The 9,651-nt window shown below is 40.7% G+C and overlaps 1 long non-coding RNA gene across 1 annotated transcript; it reads left to right on the plus strand.

The window, feature by feature from the left end:
- Positions 1-616: 616 nt before the first annotated feature.
- Positions 617-6,164, plus strand: LOC126405021 (uncharacterized). Its single transcript, XR_007571549.1, has 3 exons — positions 617-753; positions 2,447-2,643; positions 6,034-6,164. It is a non-coding gene; the product is annotated as an uncharacterized LOC126405021 (long non-coding RNA).
- The last annotated feature ends 3,487 nt before the right edge of the window (positions 6,165-9,651 follow it).

Below are 9,651 nucleotides of genomic sequence, written 5' to 3' on the forward strand. Positions count from 1 at the left end.
AGGTGAGTCAGCCTGGTGTTCCTTGACGCTCAGGGGTTCATGTTTGCACGGCAGACCCTGATACCTAAGCAATTACCACACACTGTAACCACTTTGCACGTTATGTCACATGTGCAGTCAAATCAGCTTTATTGCATGCACTTTTCGGTACAATGAGCTGATTACAGTAGCATGCTCTATATGTAAGATTATTAAATATTTATTAGCTGATTACACAGACATGCTATCAGCATCCGCCAAGACTAGGATACTGTACACCCAATTTAGTGAAGATGTTCAGGGTAGCTGAATTTTGTCACCCTTGAACATGGCTTGATCTTTACTCTCTGTTTACACATTGTCTTCTCTTTCCTTGACTGAGCAGCAGAGCTCCGGGGAAATTGCTGTTTAACTCTATGTCCTTCCAATCTGCAGAATGAAGAGAAGTGAGAAAGCGCAGACTTGCTCTGTGACTGACCTGCTGCAGGGCTGGCTAATATATCCAGGTATCCTAATGAATGTGTATGTGTGATTCATGTGTGCGTTCCATCGGTCTGCCTTGCCTGCGGCGAGCTGGTTGTGGCTTCACTTGGTCTTGACTCCTCTCCCTCCAGGCTCCCAAATGATGGGATGACCTTTCCACCTCAGCCAGGACTGCAGCGTCACTCACAGCATGAACTGAAAACTCATCTCCTCGCTGAACACTTCGCATCGCTCTCCACTCCACCTTCCTCCTTCACTTGCATCTGATTTGAATCCTGCCTTACAAGAAAGGTCAGAATTCTATAGTCTTGGGATCCATCATATTTGCAATATTCATAGCACCATACCAGCTATTTCCATTTGTCATGTAGTATTGGAAGATATTCAGGAATTTTATTTTAGTCTCACAGTACTTAACACTTGACGACAGGATTCTACTCATTTTTTAAAGCTATCGTTGGTAAATTTTATTTAAAAAAAAAACAAAAAAAAAAACAGCTAAACTTTTCTTACATTTACTGAAACTATCACTATATTGATATAGCCCTTAATGAGACAGATAATCTGTGAAAAAAATCATACTCATCTGTCTAGTCTACTGCCTCATAGTGTTTCTTATGGCCTTACCGCACATGAACCCAAACAACCAATCAGAACTGAGGAGTCTCTAACACAGCTGTCAGTCATGTCAATCATTGCTCATGAACTGCAGTCAGACTTTCAAACCAGGCAGCGCTGATCAAATATGAATCAAGATTCTGTTATTGCATTGCTTGCTTCCCACCTCAAATGTGTTCAGAAACATATTTTAGCTGTTAAGCTGTAACATGAGAAAGTTGGTTGAGCCGGGGAGCCGCGCTTCATACAACAGTTGACCATTTCCAACATGGCGGCCAGGTCATGGTTTCGGAAACATATTTTAGTTTACTGTTCATGTGTAAAATGAGGAAGTTTGTGACTTGGCTGCCATATTAAAGACATGGACCGAAGTACCAAGCACCACCCTCTAGGCAGACCAACTTCTCATTATACAGCTAAACAGTACAATAAAATATGTTTCTGAAAACATTTGAACCGAGAAATAGGCAATGCAGTGACAGCATCTGGATTCATATTTGATCAGTGCTGCCTAGACTGACAGTTCGACGGAGGTTAACATGTTTCGACTGTTTTTAACATGTTTGACAGCTGTGTCAGATACTCCTCGGCTCTGATTGGTTGTTTCTGCCACTGCAGTTGATTCTAGCAAATGCCATTAGTAGCAGTAGGTAGAGGAAGAGGAGGATTTTTTCACTATCTCAGGTGACATGATGACACCTTTACTTTAGGATTTTTCAGTGAAACATTTTTGTTGCTTTCGTCAGAGTAAAACAAAGAGTTGCTCTATGTCAGTAGCTTAGAATAAGTAGTAATAAATGTATTTTGATTCTCACCTTTCCCTTGCTTCTCTGACCAGATCCTCCATATTGCTTCAAGGTCATGAAATTCAGTTTGTGCATATTTTTATGTGTGTGTCGTCTGTGGATGAGTGATGACTTTGGGTCGTATGTCGACCTGGGTGGTCCAAAATCTGTCAGTGGTAACATCTGTCAGGTGTTACTCATGCTTTGATTTTAGTTGTGAAAGTAAATCATTTTAATTAGCTAATGTGTAAAATGTGGTAAACAAACAAAAAAACCCACTATGGAATTGTGATTTTAACCCTGAGAGTGTGAAAGCTATCTCTGTGCTAGTGTTTCTTGGAACTCCACACTCACAGTGTTAATTGAACATTTTATGATCCCTCTGATAAGCCATTAATACACAACAACCTGGTACAATAACTGGTACAATAAACAGCTTGTTAAATAACTATTACTGAACAGACACAGCACTGTAGAGTCTGTATGTTGATATTTCTATGTTTGAGTGATATTCAGTATAGATAAGTGAAGGTTTTTTGTATTACTCTGCTTGTGTTTTTTCTCCTTCTTGTTTGACCCAGGGGAAGTCCCAGGGTGGTTTCCTTCATCCAGGCATTGAGGACAAGAGCCTGTCAAAACCTCAGCAGGAGTCCAGTGAAGGCTCTCTGTGGCCTGCTCTTGTTCCCAGCATGGCACGGCTGCAGCACAGAAACCACAGAGGAATATTCTGTCCTCAGGGGAAGAGGATCAAGCTTCTGTGAAAGAGACAACTTCAGAGGTGAGGTGCAGAGTGTTCAGAGTTAGGAGTTAAGTCTCCATTGTTCTATGCAGTTATTACATAAAACACATACTTGTGTCTTTTGTTTGTATTGTGCGTGTAGGAAGGTGCACCAGCTCAATAGTATGATTGTCTTAACATTAAAGAGACAGTTCACCTCAAAATCAAAACTATATATTTTTCCTCTTACCAGTAACGCTGTGTATCAATCTAGATCGTTATGGACCGAGTTGCAGAATGTTGGGGATATTTTCTTTCTTTTTTTTCTTTTTTTTTTAAGATATTTTTTGGGGCATTTTTAGCCTTTAATGTATAGGACAGACAAGTGTGAAAGGGGGAGAGAGAGAGGGAGTGACATGCAGCAAAGGGCCACAGGCTGGAGTCGAACCCGGGCCGCTGCGGCAACAGCCTTGTACATGGGGCGCCTGCTCTACCACTAAGCCACCGACACCCCGATATTGCCTTTTCTTGAATAAAACTACAGTGCGCTTGGCTGGTGGTGCTCAAAGCAACATTCATCCATTCATTCATTCATTTACCATAACTGCTTATCCTGTTAGGGGTCATGGGGGAGGGGGCTGGAGCCTATCCCAGCTGACATTGGGCGAGAGGCAGGGAACACTCTGGACAGGTCGTTAGAGTATTGCAGGGCTGACACCTACGGCCAACTTAGGTCCCATTTATACGACAACGATTTCAACTGAAAACGGTAAACTTTAGTTGTGTTTTGGCCGATCGTTTACACGACAGCGGCGTTTTGGGTGACTGAAAATGCAACGTTTTGAAAACGGGTTCCAGAGCGCATTTTTTTGGAAACGGCACCGTCTCCGTTGTCATGTAAACTTGCAATATGCAGTTCCTCTGAAAACAGAGACTTTTCGCATATGCGCATTACGCTTCCAGTCACTAGGCATGTGCGAGGAAGTCGACCATCACAACAACAATGGCGGACTCCCAAGCTCTGCTTGTGCTGCTCTCCCTATTGAATTTATCAACGCTTCCCCATCATAGTGTAGATTTACTGTAGCAACTCCACCTCGTCATCCGTCCAGACAAATGTTCATGCGGTTGCCATTTTGTTTGTTTATACATCGCCGCACTGTAGAAGGAAGCGTAAGCGTCACACCGCCAACTACTGGCCAGGCATGTATACTGCAGCGTTTTTGGTCATTTTTGCGGATCCATATGCACGGCGATTGTTATCAAAATGTTATCGTCTGAACGCGTAACTTTTTTCAAAACAAAACTGAGAAACAATTCTATTTTCAGTGGATCGTTTTTGTGTAAACATGGCCTTAGAGTCACCAATTAACCTGCATGTCTTTTGATGGTGGAAGGAAGCCGGAGAACCCGCAGAAAACCCACACTGACACGGGAAGAACATGCAAATGCTCCCCCACCCCAGGTTTGAACCAGGAAACCTCTTGCTTACCACTGTAACACCGTGCCGCCACTCAAAACCCTCAGCAGTAATGTCTCTTTCCAGAAATCATCAACCGGTTACTCAAGAAACTCGCAGACTTTGTTGTGAGCAGTTTCTAGTAGGAACTATTTGCTCTCTACCAAACCACACCGGTCAACCATATCACTGCACAGATGGAAATGTGCATCTTTTTATGGAGGACAAGCTTGTGCTCATGACAGGGTGAGATGTAAACATTAACGGCATCCTCCTGTAACATTAGCTAGCTCAGTGGTGCTAGGTGAGCTAATAGTAGATGCACGCTTCCTTTTGCATGGTGATGCAGTTGGCGGATGTACTTTGGTAAAAAGAAAAAAAGTTATTAATAGAATTATCTTGAGTAACCAGGTCATTATTTCTGGAAAGAGACATTGCTGTTCATTTTTTCAAATGTATTTTTTGGTGCTTTGAGTACCACAAGCCGAGTGCCATCTAGTTCCATAATATTCAAGGGAAGGCAGACATCTCTACGGCCGATATCTCCCAACAACACACACAAAAACAATCTAGACTGATGAATACGAAAAAATGTGTATTTTTGTTTGAACTGTCCCTTTAAAGAAATTACATTTGCTAAATCTCTCTCTTGGTGAGAGTTAGGTTACATAAATTAATATCTGTTATCTCATTTGTTTAATACGTACAAAAATTATGGGTAAAAATGACGACTGTCCATTTCACTAGGGATTGTGTAGCAGACCTTTTCTTAGCCAGGACCAGTCGCCGGGCAACCAGTGTTTAATTGAATTTACGCTTTGGTTTTTGTATGGATTAATGAATTCTGTTAATTACTGACCTTTGATGTGCTGGTAGGTGGGTCTTTTTTTACCTTTGGACAGACGTGGGCTAGCTGTTTCCCCTTGTTTCCAGTCGTAATGCTAAGCCAAAGTGCTGGAGGTGTAGCTTCACACACATATGTGAGTGGTATCAATCTTCTGATCCATCTGATCCGGAAAGGCAATTTTATGTAGCTTATTAGCGTATTAATTTTTTTTATTTAACCCATTTTTAACCAGGTAAGTCCTGTTGAGATCGACAGTCTCTTTTGTAAAGGAGGCCTGGCCAAGACAGCAATATACAAAAAAGTTACAGTCAATCAGCAACACAATAAAACATAAACAATAAGCAGTAATATGTTGAAGTATTAGAACGCCTACAATGACAAGAGCTACCGATTCTTTCATCCTTGTACTTATAAGAGCTTTAAAATCAGACAGAGAGATCATAGCATATATCCATACCAAATCATATATGGATCTTTTCCTCTAAAATAATTGCCAGTATTGATTCATGCATTTTCCCTTTATCTTATATGACCAGCACACCACTTGATTTGATGTTATGATGGAAACAATGCTGCTCTTACAATGTATTCAGATTTTATTGGCTCATTTGATCATAACATTTATTTACATATTTATTGCTTTGTTTTGTCCTGCTATCTTGCCCCTGTCCTTAAATAGCATCCTTAAGTAAAACACAGTGAACCCGTGATTACTGTAACTTATGCAAAATGATGAATGTATTGCCTTGTAGTGATATTAATATTAAAATCACTAAGATATAAGGTAATAATTGCATCCCTCTTTTAGCTCTGCAGCAACAAAATTGCACAAGTACACAAAAGGTCAAGGCTCTGTATACGGGGAAACAGATGCATAATGAAATCACCACATATTTCACTGCAAGCCTGCAGGAGGAAATCAGGAGGTGTGTGTGTGTGTGTTGGTGCAGTATGTGTGTTTCGGAGGTAGAAGCAATAAAGCTGCTGGGAAAGCATCTTCTCATCAGCATAGAGGGATTAATTCAGCAAAAGTAAATGTTGACTCTATCTACATATCTATCTAAAATAAACTAAAAATAAGATCGATATGAATCTGTATTCACAGCACTAAGATGTCATTTAAAGCTCTCTGTGGGTTTTACAGTGCGATGTCATATGGAGTCATCCTCACTCCTCACCCCGCCATCCGCCCTCTTGCTGCCAGGCACCCCCTGACCTCCGACCTGCGACCCCCTGCCAGCTAACCGCCCCACCCTGCAGGCTCTATCTCACAGCACAGAGCCATCCATGCAGCATTAAGTATGATGCAATAAGTATGTATTTATGTGTATGATGAAACACAATGAATCAAGTGCAGCGTGGAGGGAATTTCTGATGAACTCTGATGAAGTCCCTGTCCCTTAAGCTTGCGTGTCACACTGCAGGCCTGACTACCAGCTTAGTTATATATCATAAAGCCATCAGGGAGCAGAGAGTACAGTACAAAACATCATTAATATGAAAATCATTAATATGGATCTGGGAGCAGGGAGAGCACATCCTGAAATAATGAGAAACCCATGATTAGTAATGCTGTATCCCCACATTTGGGCACACATTTATTATTAATCATTCAAAAACAAGTGTGGGAAACAGTGTGTTAATCATATTTACATTAAAAGATGCACACTTTTAGGCTTTTAATGCAGTCTCTGTGCAGCTGTTATCAGGAGTATTATGCTGGTCCATACGACACAGCACCCTCTGCAGAGTAACCGCTGACCTTGACCTTGTATGTCTTTTTATGATTCAGATTTTCTGCTTAATTTTTTTCCTCCACGAAAAAAAAATGTTTTCATTTGGCCTGGCTGAGCATATTTTCCAGTGAAATCTTCCGAGATCCATGACTGAGCTGACCACCTGACAACACACCTGGATCCAAAAAACGTTCCAAATTTCTCCCGTGAGAGAGAGAGACAGACAGAGAGAGTGAGAGAGGAAGACAGGGAGAGTGCAAGGTGGAGTGCAAAGGGGAGCAACCCAAAAAGCAGTGGTACCCTCTCTCCCCCCTCCATACAGCATGGCAGTTAATTTAAATTCTGCAAGGAGACAACCCATAAATCACCTCCATTCTGACTAATGGCTTCTGCACTGAGGGAAAACTCTCGCCTCTCTACCTGGAGACATTCTGCACTGCAAAAAATATAGGCTACACTTAGTTTGTGTGTATTGAGTGTGTGTATATATACAGTATATACACTGTATATATGAGTGCCTCAGTCAGACAGACAGTTTTTGAAAGAGTCAGCAGCACGACTAACCCCTCCACACGAGCAGCTTTCACTGGAGGCAGAAATCCCCCTGTGATGGTCCATAATTAGCCCCCATAACTGCAACCATCTGACGTCAGAAGTGTGTGACACAAAACTAACCTTGGACTGGATTCCAAAAAATCACCCTGGGTTAGCGCACAAGCACAGCTCACCCAGATTTGTGAGTCATGTGAGTCATAAAAGCTTCTGTGTATTTGTTTTCTTATACTCAAAGTGGAAGGACCTCAGGGAGTTTTCAAAGTTTTTTTCAGATTTTTTCACAGCAAATGTTTCCTTTGTGTGTGAGTTTTTGCAGTAATATTCAAAACATTCTTTTTTCTCTTCTTTTTTTTCAAAGAAAGTAAAACTGTGGAATTATTTAAAGTCTAGCAGTGAATAAAAATGGCAACCACTTTCAATATTAACATGGATTATGTATTTGTATTTGACTATGAGAAAGCCTTACAGCTACAGTAAGATTTTGACTCTCAACAGAATGTAGCTGGACGTCTATTTTTTTTTTTTTACTTTACTTTATTTCTTCCATTATCACTCAAGTCATTATTATTTACCTGTTCATTTCACCAAACAGACTATGAACAACAGTATGAACAATATATTAACCCCAAAAGTATATTTAAGGTTTAAAAGCACTGAAACATGTTTTTTCAATCAGCTTCTTGTAATGAGTGATGAGTGAAAACATTATTTTCTGCCAAAGTTGAAACAGTTTCAAGTTATTTCACGGAAGACATTACTCTATTTCTAATTTTCTCTGTGCTCTTCTTGATGGTTTGAAGTGGGCGGGGCTCAGTTGGAAAACAGTGATGTCATAGACCTCAGTGCAACAATCAGAACATTTTAATCAGAATTTGATCATGGTTGGTTGATCACTGTCAACTAAGACAGTGTTGGGACTTTTTGAACATTAACAATTTTAATTTTGGCAGCTATTTCAATTCAGTCTTGTTCTTAGCCTTTAGATGAAAATCTACGTTAGTTTTAGCGACAGTCTAGTCAATTTTATCCTTCCTAGTTTTAGTCTTTATTCAACGACAACTCAAAATGCTTATTCCAACTTTAGGCGACGAAAAGTGGTGACATTTCAGGCAACTTTATATCCTTAGTTAACATTAGGACTTAATCATTTAACGTTACAGTTACAGTTCTTGACGTTATGAAATTGGGCAGTGACTTCCAGCATCAGACACTGACAATAACAACTGTCCTATAATGTCAGCATGATACGCATGGCAGGACAAGAAGGAAAGTTAAGGTGGTGAAAGATCAAGTTTGGTGGCTTGAAGGGGTAGTGGATGTGTCCAACAAACATTGACTTTCCCATGGGAGAGTGGTCTTCGTGTCCTGTAAGATTGTTCTTTTTTTCCTAAACCCAACCATGTGCTTTTGGTGCCTAAACCCAACCACGTGCGTTAGTTGTTAATGGGGAAATAAAACGCCAATTTGCGGCATTGTACCGGAGAAGTGCATTTATTTTGACAGAGATTGTATAAAAATGGTAAATCTTGTGAAAAAAGAAGTGTAGTATTAAAGCAGACAATGCATGTAACAGGCAGAACTTGACATGGCGTCCCAGAACGTCAACAACCACACACCCAGGGTACATTGCATGTCGTATCTGGACGTGGAAAGTCCATGACCAAGCGTCAATATGCGACAAGGTCGAAGTGAGAATGTGTTGCATAGATAATTTCAGAGAAATACTTAAGATCTGAAGCCTTTTCAGAAGCTTTTAGTGCTGGTCTTTAACAAGTGGTGCATTCATGGGGCACCAGATTAACATAATGAGACCACCTGTTTTTTAAAAACACATTCATAGTTTCGCATGCAAGTGTAGTTCATGAAGTAGAATAGTGGTTTTCACAGTCCCCCTTGTGAGCCCCTTTTTTGATGATATTTCTTTACATTGCAGCAAAATAAAAGTATGCAGAATTAAGTATTAGCCCTCCCTGTTTGCAATATAGCAATGGATATTCAGAAAGCTATCACTGCTTTACTTTGATACTCAAGAGAACTCAAACACATGATGATTTTCAGGCAACTTCTAGAGTTATAAGGAATGTCTTTTTTCCATAATTTCAAGGTGGATGTTTACTCATGATGGACATAGATACTTATATCCTCAGAAAGACTTAGTCACGATGAATCGAAAAATATGTGTTTCATTTCTGTGGGTTTGGATTTTATTGAGTTAGGACTCCAAGACACATTTTCAAATTGTCACTCAAGCCACACTGGGGAGGTACGCTTCATTTGAAAACCCGAAACCTGAAGTAGCCTGAGCATTTCTCTGTGTGTGTGTGTGTGTGTGTGTGTGTGTGTGTGTGTGTGTGTGTGTGTGTGTGTGTGTCAAAGCGTGTTCTCCACACAGTGATATCCCCCAGTAATGTCGGGGGTATCCTGGCCAGGCTGTAGCAGACAGGGTAGGATGGGGACAGTGGGTGACTCCT

Source organism: Epinephelus moara, chromosome 18 (genome assembly GCF_006386435.1).
Source record: "Epinephelus moara isolate mb chromosome 18, YSFRI_EMoa_1.0, whole genome shotgun sequence".
NCBI classification, from domain to species: Eukaryota; Metazoa; Chordata; class Actinopteri; order Perciformes; family Serranidae; genus Epinephelus; species Epinephelus moara.